Here is a 10,468-nt window from a genome sequence, read left to right on the forward strand (position 1 = left end):
CACCACACGATCACTTTTGGTGGCGCTTGCATCCTCTCAACCGTCATGTTCGTATCCTCACCATACGATGCCCAGTAATGGCAGTTGTGACGATTGATGAAAGCACCAACATGGAATACAGCCTCGTCACTCCAGAGGATGTTTTCAAACAATTCAGGCCAATATTCATGCCAGCTTAGCCTTAATCCTCCGTATTCCATTCTGTGGTAACAGTCTTCAGGTTTTAACTCCAGCACGAAATGAGATTTCCACGGACGAAAATTCAATTCTTTATGCAATACCGTACGTATTTCATGTCTTGTTACTACACTTTCACGAGCTGCTAGCTATGTTGATTTTTGCGGGCTGTGATTAAACATTTCCGGCACTGTTGTCACGTTCCCCGCTGATGGAGATGTGGTTGAGGCCACTTCTTCTTGTATCGTTTACAGCGCCCGTGGTCATCAGCTTTGCATGACAACTTTTTATTTTCTCTGCATGTATTGTTGCTTGCTTACCTTTCCATGCACGCCACCATCTCTGAACCAAAACAATGGAATTCCACACTTCATAGCTTACTGCTATCTTAGTTCGTTCCTGAACAGTCAAGCGACCGACCATCTGGTAAACAAGAAGTAAGAAATAAGACAATAAGAAATTTTTTTAAAATCCCATTAGGCGCAGGAGTGGCTGTGTGGTAAGTAGCGTGTTTACCAACCACATGGTTCCGGGTTCAGTCCCACTGCGTGGCACCTTGGGCAAGTGTCTTCTCCTATAGCCTCGGGCCGACCAAAGCCTTGTGAGTGGATTTGGTAGGCGGAAACTGAAAGAAGCCTGTCGTATACATGTATATATATATGCGTGTGTATGTTTGTGTGTCTGTGTTTGTCCCCCTAGCATTGCTTGACAACCAATGCTGGTGTGTTTATGTCTCCGTTACTTAGCGGTTCAGCAAAGAGACCGATAGAATAAGTACTGGGCTTACAAAAGAATAAGTCCCGGGGTCGATTTGCTCGATTAAAGGCGGTGCTCCAGCATGGCCGCAGTCAATGACTGAAACAAGTAAAAAGAAAAAGAAAAGAAAAAGTGTTGTCTGATTAAAACTGCTTTCGTCATGACTTCAGCGATATTAAATATTTTGTAAGCAATTTCTAATGCCTAGTTACTTTCTAACCACTCTGTAGATAAAAATGAATGCACAGATTTACCTTTTGGTTGATTAAAATGATGTTTTTTGTTGTTAGCAAAACGTTGGAAGAAACAATTTGCAAAATACCATTCAATGAAAAGGATCAATAAGCAATAAAGGTAGAACATTATTGATTTAATGTGACCTTTCCTTCTTTTAAAGGCAGTAACGTATGATATTAGAAGATATAGCAGTTATTTCTGGCACGTCAGAATACTAAACCCTACTTCTTTCGATTGAATCGTAAGTCACGGTTTAATCTGCAGTTTTCCTATTCCAACAGACCCTTTATAGTGTAACGAAAATGCTAAGAGATTTGAATGTATTTGTAGGTTATAATTCCAACAAGTAAAATGTTTCCTGGAAATTATGTGGTTTTAGTTCCTTTTATTTTACATTAATTTTATTTTTGTTTCAGTCTTTTTACATATATTTATCTGGTATTTACAACCTGTGGCTTTTATTTTCTCTGTTTAGTTAGTAAACTATCCCTTAATTAAAATAAATTACTTCCGATTTGGCTTGATATTTAAAACGAAAACTACGCAAGGAGCAAAAGTCAGCAATTGTGAGCAATTTACTGTGCACACCTCGTCTACCACATGCTCTCTATGTCCTCGTGTTTATTCGAGGAAGTTTATACCTTCTCTCTTTCTCTCTCTCTTTCTCTCTCACTTCTCTTTCACTTCCTTATTGTCCACTCCCCTTTCCACCACGTTTCTCTGGGTCATTTTCTCATTTTCTATATTCAATTTCTCACAAAGAGCGCTCATTCATACAGACAAAATTATTTTCCCAGCAATGTTAAAGACGCTAATAATAAAATCTGCTAAAAGGACACAAAAATTAAACGGTAACACCGGATCAGCCATTTAATATAAGTACATACACTAGACGTTCATATATACATATACACCGATTCTCGTTGACACAACATACTTATAGACTGCTAGAGCTATACATACACTGGTGCGCTCATGCAAAATGTAATACGAATATTTCTAGACACACTGGGATAATATATCAATATACACTTAACACAAGTACGTTAATGCACAAATGTATATACACACAACACAAGCACCTCAATGCACGTATGTATATAAACCCAACACAAGAGCATCGACAAATGATGGTATATATACTTAACACAAGTATATGAACACACAAATGTATATACACACAACAGAAGCACGTTATACACAAAGCAAGTGAATTAAACACAAATATATACACACAATACAAGTGCATCAACACACAAATGTATATATGCACGCTATACCCCCGGATTAACACGCAAATATATATATACACAAAACAAGCATATTCTTTTCTTTTCTACTCTAGGCACAAGGCCAGAAAGTTTGTGGAAGGAGGCCAGTCGATTAGATCGACCACAGTACGCAACTGGTACTTAATTTATCGTCCTCGAAAGGATGAAAGGCAAAGTCGTCCTCGGCGGAATTTGAACTCAGATCGTAAAGACAGACAAAATACCGCTAGGCATTTAGTACATGCAACATCAGCAGAGTAATATGCAAAGTGTGTGTGTGTGTGTGTGTGTGTGCGTGTGTGTGTGTGTGTGGATGTGTGTGTGTGTGTGTGTGAGTGTGTGCGTGTGTGTGTGTGTGCGTGTGTGTGTGTTCGTGGGTGCAATAGAAACAATTCATTATACGTTAATTTATTCTAGTTTCATCATTCAGTGCATAATCTGACATTCATTAGAGTTAGGTTGCTTAGTTCACGAGATTTTTAAGTGTTAATATTGAAAACTTTCGTTATAGCATAATAAGAAAAGACAGGATGGATCAGAAATCTTAAGGGATGAAAACAAATTATTTGCCTTTGAATGCACATAAAACCTTTTTAAATACTCATAAATAGTAATGGGATAACAGGCAGAAAATATGCAAAGAAAAAATTGAATTCGAAATAAAATAAGGGGATAAAGAAATATACCGGTTTCAAAGAAGAAAGACCAGGAGAAAAGTGGAAAAACAGAATCAAAACGAAGGTGCAATATCTATCTATCTATCTATCTATCTATCTATCTATCTATCTATCTATCTATCTATATATATATATATATCTATCTATCCATATATTACTACGGCACTCCGTCGGTTACGACGACGAGGGTTCCAGTTGATACAATCAACGGAACATCCTGCTCGTGAGATTAACTAACGTAGTTCTTGTTGAGATTCAGCATGCCACAGTGTGTGACAATACAGGTACAACAGAAACAGGAGGACAGAGTGAGAGAAAGTTGTGGTGAAAGAGTACAGCAGCGCTCGCCACCCGTCCCTGCCTTATGAGCCTATAAGTGTTTTCGCCCAATAAACACTCACAATGCTCAGTCTGGAATCGAAACCGCCATATTATGAACGCGAGTCCACTGCACAACATATATATATATATATATATATATATATATATATATATATATATATATCTATATATATATATATATATATATATCACCACTCCGCACACACCAGCACTTACCACTTCTCAACACCCATACCATCATCTACACACCCACACATTACAGAGGCACACACATATCAACAGGTCAAAGTTACCAGCCCGTATCCATCCGCACACACTCTGACATGCATACACAATCGCGCTCCTGTGTTTTGGGATCACCAATACTTTATTAGCTCCCCTTCTTGCACCAAGTAGGGTTGGATCAACCTGTGGTCCGGCCTATAGTTGTTAAGTATCACATAGGATATTCTAGTTTTGTACACAGAGAAAAATCAGCCCTTTGAGTATTTAGCTGCTAGGGGCTGATCTAAAGCAAGCGTTACCTTCAATTCTACGTAAATCCCCTTGGCGTATTATAATCAAATGAATAATAACAGGCGATGGATAATTGTCATATATTGTCATATACAGGTTAGAGTCGCTATCTTCTGACCATTTTAAATATGATTGGGGCATATTAGAGTGTATCCAAAGCAGATTTGAACTGGTAAGATATATATAATTGTTAATCACCAAATGAAAGTAGCTGTTCCAAGTTACTACTAGTTCAACTGCAGACTGATCTCCACCCAGTTAGTTATCGGTGTGGTGCTGCACCCTGTATATACAATATACTTTCCTAGGAAAGGGTGCGAATCCCTGCCATTCTCTAGTAGACAGCAGGATCGTGAGACTGACTCAGTTTCGAGTTGGTTATGTGTAGCTGGTCGCCAGAATGATAGCCAGTGTCTGATCCAACCAGCAATATATTGTAAACAAATCGGTCACTGATAAGCAACAAGCAAAATAGGTAGTGGTAAAATCTCAAGAAGAAATCAGGGTGGCGATTAATTTTACTTGGTAATATAGTTACTACTCTGAGCTCACCTTGAGATCTTACAGCTATATATATATATATTATATATATATATATATATATATATATATGTATATATATTATCCGAATTTTATAATATTAAGTAGCCATCACTGTTGGTCTTACCAATCGGTTTCGCGCAAGAATATAATGAAGTGTTAGGTAAAGATTGAATTATATAATTACGCTAATCAGAGGTAGTCGATATGGAAGGGGACAAGGTGACTGCTCTCTATTGTCGGATGTGGATGGATTAGCACCACCCGTCGGCGGCTGCTTTGAAAAATGTGGTGAAAGTAAAAATGGGCCAAGGGATTTGGCTATGAGTTATGTCCCTTGGTTGGGTAAGTTGTGAAGACGGCAACACTTATCTTGAAGTAGAGAAAGTGTGTATTATTAATGTGGTGTCCCAGCGGTGATGGCGTGTGTGGTATGTGTTCATGTTCGTACGTGCAGGTATGCGTGCGCGTGTGTGTGTGTGTGTGTGTGTTTTCTTTCGTTTTGAAGCTGATGATTCAGTGTATCGCTAAACATTTTTCTTCCTGTGAGAGACACTTTAGGCGAGATTTTTTGTGTATGTATTTTACTGAAAACACAACTGCCTCAATGTTTTTCATAATCCATATTCAACCCTTTACAATTTGTTTTGGATCAGTACATTTCCTAGCGCCCTCATCTATTTAATATAACTTCACAATGTTATCTCCAGCGGCTGATGTTGATGGATATTGAATGAATGGAAGCACTCCGTCGGTTACGACGATGAGGGTTCCGGTTGATCCGAATCAACGGAACAGCCTGCTCGTGAAATTAACGTGTAAGTGGCTGAGCACTCCACAGACACGTGTACCCTTAACGTAGTTCTCGGGGATATTCAGCGTGACACAGAGAGTGACAAGGCCGGCCCCTTTGAAATACAGGTACAACAGAAACAGGAAGTAAGAGTGAGAGAAAGTTGTGGTGAAAGAGTACAGCAGGGATCACCACCATCCCCTGCCGGAGCCTCGTGGAACTTTAGGTGTTTTCGCTCAATAAACACTCACAACGCCCGGTCTGGGAATCGAAACCGCGAGTCCGCTGCCCTACGAACGCGAGTCCGCTGCCCTAACCACTGGGCCATTGTGCCTTGATGGATATTATGTCATTTAATAAAAAGCTGGGTCACTAGGACTGGTGTTTAGTAAATGTTTTCCTTACCATCAATCTTGTTACATGGTAAGCTGAATCTATTTCGTTGTATTTCAGGAGTCAAGTTGTAGTTTTTGCTTCTGCAATAAATTTGTGTCAAATAAATTTTAATTTTTTATATTTTGCTGTTCTTTTAATATCTCTCCCATAATTATTTTCTATTTCTTTCACACTGACTTTCTCATGAATGTTTATATATTTATTTATTGTGTGTAGAATAGTACAAAATTGTTTCTTCGTTGCAAGTTTTATGTGTTGTGTAAATGTTGTACACTACAATTGTTTGTCTCATAAATGTTCTCAAGAGCTCATGGGTAATTATTGTTTACGTTCGGTCAAAGTAACAATTACAGTCGAGAAGATTACAGTTTTGCGGTGAAATGTCTAATTTACGTTGGTCATTGGCAGAACACTCAAATATTTCTATTTTATATTTATTTTGCTTTTTAAGCATTTTCTTCTTAATTTTATTTCAATGATTATTATATTTCACTTCAATAAGTGCACAGTCACACAAGTGTGGAGGCACATGGCCTAGTGGTTAGAGCAGCGGACTCGCGGTCGAGGGATCGTGGGTTCGAATCTCAGACCGGGCGATGTGTGAGTTTATGAGCAAAGCACCTAAGCTCCACGCGGCTCCGGCAGAAGGTAATGGCGAACTTCTGCTGACTCTTTCGCCACAACTTTCTCTCACTCTTTCCTCCTGCATCTAGCAGCTCACTTGCGACGGACATATGCTGTGATAGGTATCTCTTCTCCATCCTGATCTATGATAGTCCTTGTGATTTGGAAATATTGTAGAGTGGTGTGGGGCTATCATATCATTTGTGTATTTTTCCTCTGGGTCGAACTCGACCAAACTTCGTCTTTCCCCTGGTTTTTCTGGGACGGTTGGTCAGGTCTTTCTAAAAGTATCTGAGTTGCTGTATTTTCCGTTTTTGTGGGAGCGTTTTGTGTCAGCGTTCTTTTGGCCAGGCTTCTACAAGAGTGTGCTCCCCCTCGACCACCTCTATGGTGTCATGTGGGGGAGTTGTACTTTTACTGTCAGGTGCCGTCGACGTTGAAGGGGTGGGTATTTTTGTTGTTATCGGGACTGGTGTGTGCGTGGGTTGGAGGTTTTAGAATATTTGTTTGGGGAGTTCTGTGGACACCACAGTTGGGGAACGGGTGTCTTTGCTAGTCTAGGGGCTGGTGTATGTGTGGGGTTTGGAAGTAGGTTTTGGGGTTTGTGAGGGGTCAGATGTATGTGTATTCACAGAAGTTTGAGCCTTAACATTCTCTTCCTTTTTTCCTGTTTTAAGGAAACGGTACCGTATATTCACTTATGGGGTAAAACAAACTCGGGAAGAAGTATACATGTCACAAAAAAAAAAGAATATTAACATATATAGTGTGCCGTGGTACTGAGTGGACATGAATGCTTAAAGAGGTAAAATGCCCGGATCTATATAATCCTTATTTTCCTTCGCGCACACACGCGTGCGCGCGCACACATACGCTGACACATTCATTCATACATACATGCATGCGTATGTAAGTAAGAAGTCGAACCAGGATTTCAGCACAACTTTTATACACGTTAATTCTTTTTTTTTTGGACGACTGTTTCTAACTACATTAAGGGGAAATGATTCCAACTGAAAAAATTCGTAACGATTGTTTTTGAAAATATCGATGATATTCTGATATCTCAACATACTAAACCTTTTTTTTAGATTACTTTATCGATAGAGTCAGCTACATGCAATATGATTTGAAACAATTGTAGTGAATATCAAAGTCGTTCTAAATTCCTTCAGCTTTTTCTGCTTATTTTTACTTAGATTTTAAGCCAGCCTTCGAAGTACTAACTCATTGGTTTTACAATTATGTGTATGTGTGTGTGTGGATGTGTGTGTGTGTGAGGATGTGTGTGTGTGTGTGTGTGTGTGTGCGTGCGTGCGTCTATACATATCATGAAAACAAGCTTGAGTTGAGTACAAGACATTTGACACGATGACGACATCTCAATTTTCGGTGCTGATTTAGCCGACGATATAGTTGAGCAGATTATGAAATACATTATAGAAATTAGATTTCCGTAATACTTTGAAGAAACTCATTTCTTCTAACGAAAGTTATCGCTGTAGAATCCAAAAGCGAAGGTGATTATATGCTTATATACCGTAGCATATCAACTTCAGTGTTCTTACAGTTATGCTGATTCTTCGTGCTTGTGAATAAGTACAACTGTCGCAGAATATAACATTGTATATTCTATGTCGCAACACGTAATGGTAACTAGTTATGTTTTTGCTGATGCTTAGACGCTGAAAAAAATAGACGGATGATCAAAACTATTTCAGTAGCCATCTCCGTTTCATCCTTCCGTATATCACTTGATTCACTTTTCTAATAAGACAACCAGTATTAACTACAGTAGGATGTGGACTGAGGGAGATTTATTTCCCATTTTTAACACATCACTCATACCATATACGCCAGCGTATAAGAAACGATTTCATATTCTTAAATGTAGCAAAAAGTTGCCATGCTTCTAATGCAACCGTATTACGGATGGGATTGCCAGTGTATGACTATACAATGGCCGTATTAACATTTTTTTTCTCCACAAAATACTCATGTAAAATAAGGGTGCGTGTTATGCAAGATTGCGATTCATACGCTGACAAATAGCGTAGTTGAATGCATATCCTGAAGCATGAATATTAGGAGAAAATGATACTGCCAAACATCTAGTCCGGCTTATAGTCTTCGGAAATAACCATTGCATCAATTCCCGAATATACAGTTTTGATTTAAGATATGTCAATTAATAAAGCCCACACGACTGTATTACTGGTAATCAAGTTCATAATAGTTGAGAAAAATTTAAAAAATTAAAGCTTCTTACAGCTGGATTTGATCCTACTATGTACATAGAAGCAATTGAATAATAGAGTAATAAGGGTCGAACGTTAGTTTATCGTTTATATCATTCGTAAATATATAACGTCTACTACATTACCAAATACATTACCAAATAATTTCACCTACAAGTTTGCTTCAAACTACTTTCTGCATCATATTTAACAAAGGCAATTAGAACACCAATTAATCATGTTTGTCAAAGTGCTTGTCATTCAGTATACTTCAAAGTGTCTTCAAAGTGTCTGATGGAGAACTGTACGCAGGAAATAAACAGAGCCAGGTAATGGAGTTATATTTCAACTTATACGCACGGTTGAAGATTAGACGTACAGATTAATATCACCAGTAGCCGAGATTTTGGTTGAAACGTACTTGCTGACGGAATAAGCATTAATTCAACAGTTTCGAAGATTTCCTACAATTGTACTTATTTATAAAATTTGCATCTATCTATCTATCTATCTATCTATCTATCTATCTATCTATCTATCTATCTATCTATCTATCTATCTATCTATTTATCTATCTATCTATCTATCTATCTATCTATCTATCTATCTATCTATCTATCTACCTACCTACCTACCTACATATCTATCTATATATCTCTCTATCTATCTATCTATCTATCTATCTATTTATCTATCTATCTATCTATCTATCTATCTATCTACCTATCTCTCTCCATCTATCTATCTCTCTGATTCTTTCTTTCTTTTTCTCTCTCTATCTGTATATAATATATATATAAATATACACACACACACACACACATATATATATATACATATATATATATATATATATATATACATATTATATATATATTATATATATATATATATATATAAGTGTAAGTATAAGTATGAATAACATATTTGTGCTATCCTGCATTTGCACATACGTACCGAATCACATAATACATGCAAAAAAAAAGACATAAACAACCTCTTATTGCAGATATGTTTTAAATATGTTTTATGGTTTTATATACGATAACAACAGGCATCACATGCACATTGAAATAAAAAAAATGAAAATAAGATCATATTTCTCTTTAAATTTTTGTTAGTTGTACATTTGACAAAGCTATATCTGATTGTACTCTCCCTAACTGATGATCATCTTTCATCACTGTAGCTTCCATGTTCTTCTATTTAGCATGACAAATTATGATTTGAAAGAGATTGACGTAATTTCCATAAAGTTATTTCCATAATATGTGTATTAACTATCTATGTACATACATATATTCACCATATTCCATCTCAATCTATATGTGTAGTTTGACAGTATTATCTTTAATCTGATATTCCCTTTATATTTTGTTAAACCGTCCTAATCCCGCCCTTTGCTATACTTATCCCACTTCTTACCCTCACCTTTCTTTTTTTTGCCTCTCTCTTTCATACATACACACACTCACGCACACACAGACATATACAAATACATACATGCTTACATACTTACATACCTACATACCTATGTATGTATATACGTATGCACGTAGGTAGGTATGTATATAAATATATATATATGTGTATGCATGTTTATTTATATATATGCATATATATAAATATACATGCATACACACACACATATATATATATATATTTATATACATACCTACCTACGTACATACGTATATACATACATACATATACATCATATATATACATATATATGTCTGTATGTTGGTGTATATTTATATGTATATCTGGTACACGCACATATGTATGTATACATACATATATGTGTGAGTGTGACGCATATCTCTTTCTCTGTATATAAGTGCTCTGTCTGTAGGTGTATATATATGTGTGTGTGTGTGTGTCCCCTTCATGTATACATTC

This window comes from Octopus sinensis, linkage group LG5, assembly GCF_006345805.1.
Source record: "Octopus sinensis linkage group LG5, ASM634580v1, whole genome shotgun sequence".
NCBI classification, from domain to species: Eukaryota; Metazoa; Mollusca; class Cephalopoda; order Octopoda; family Octopodidae; genus Octopus; species Octopus sinensis.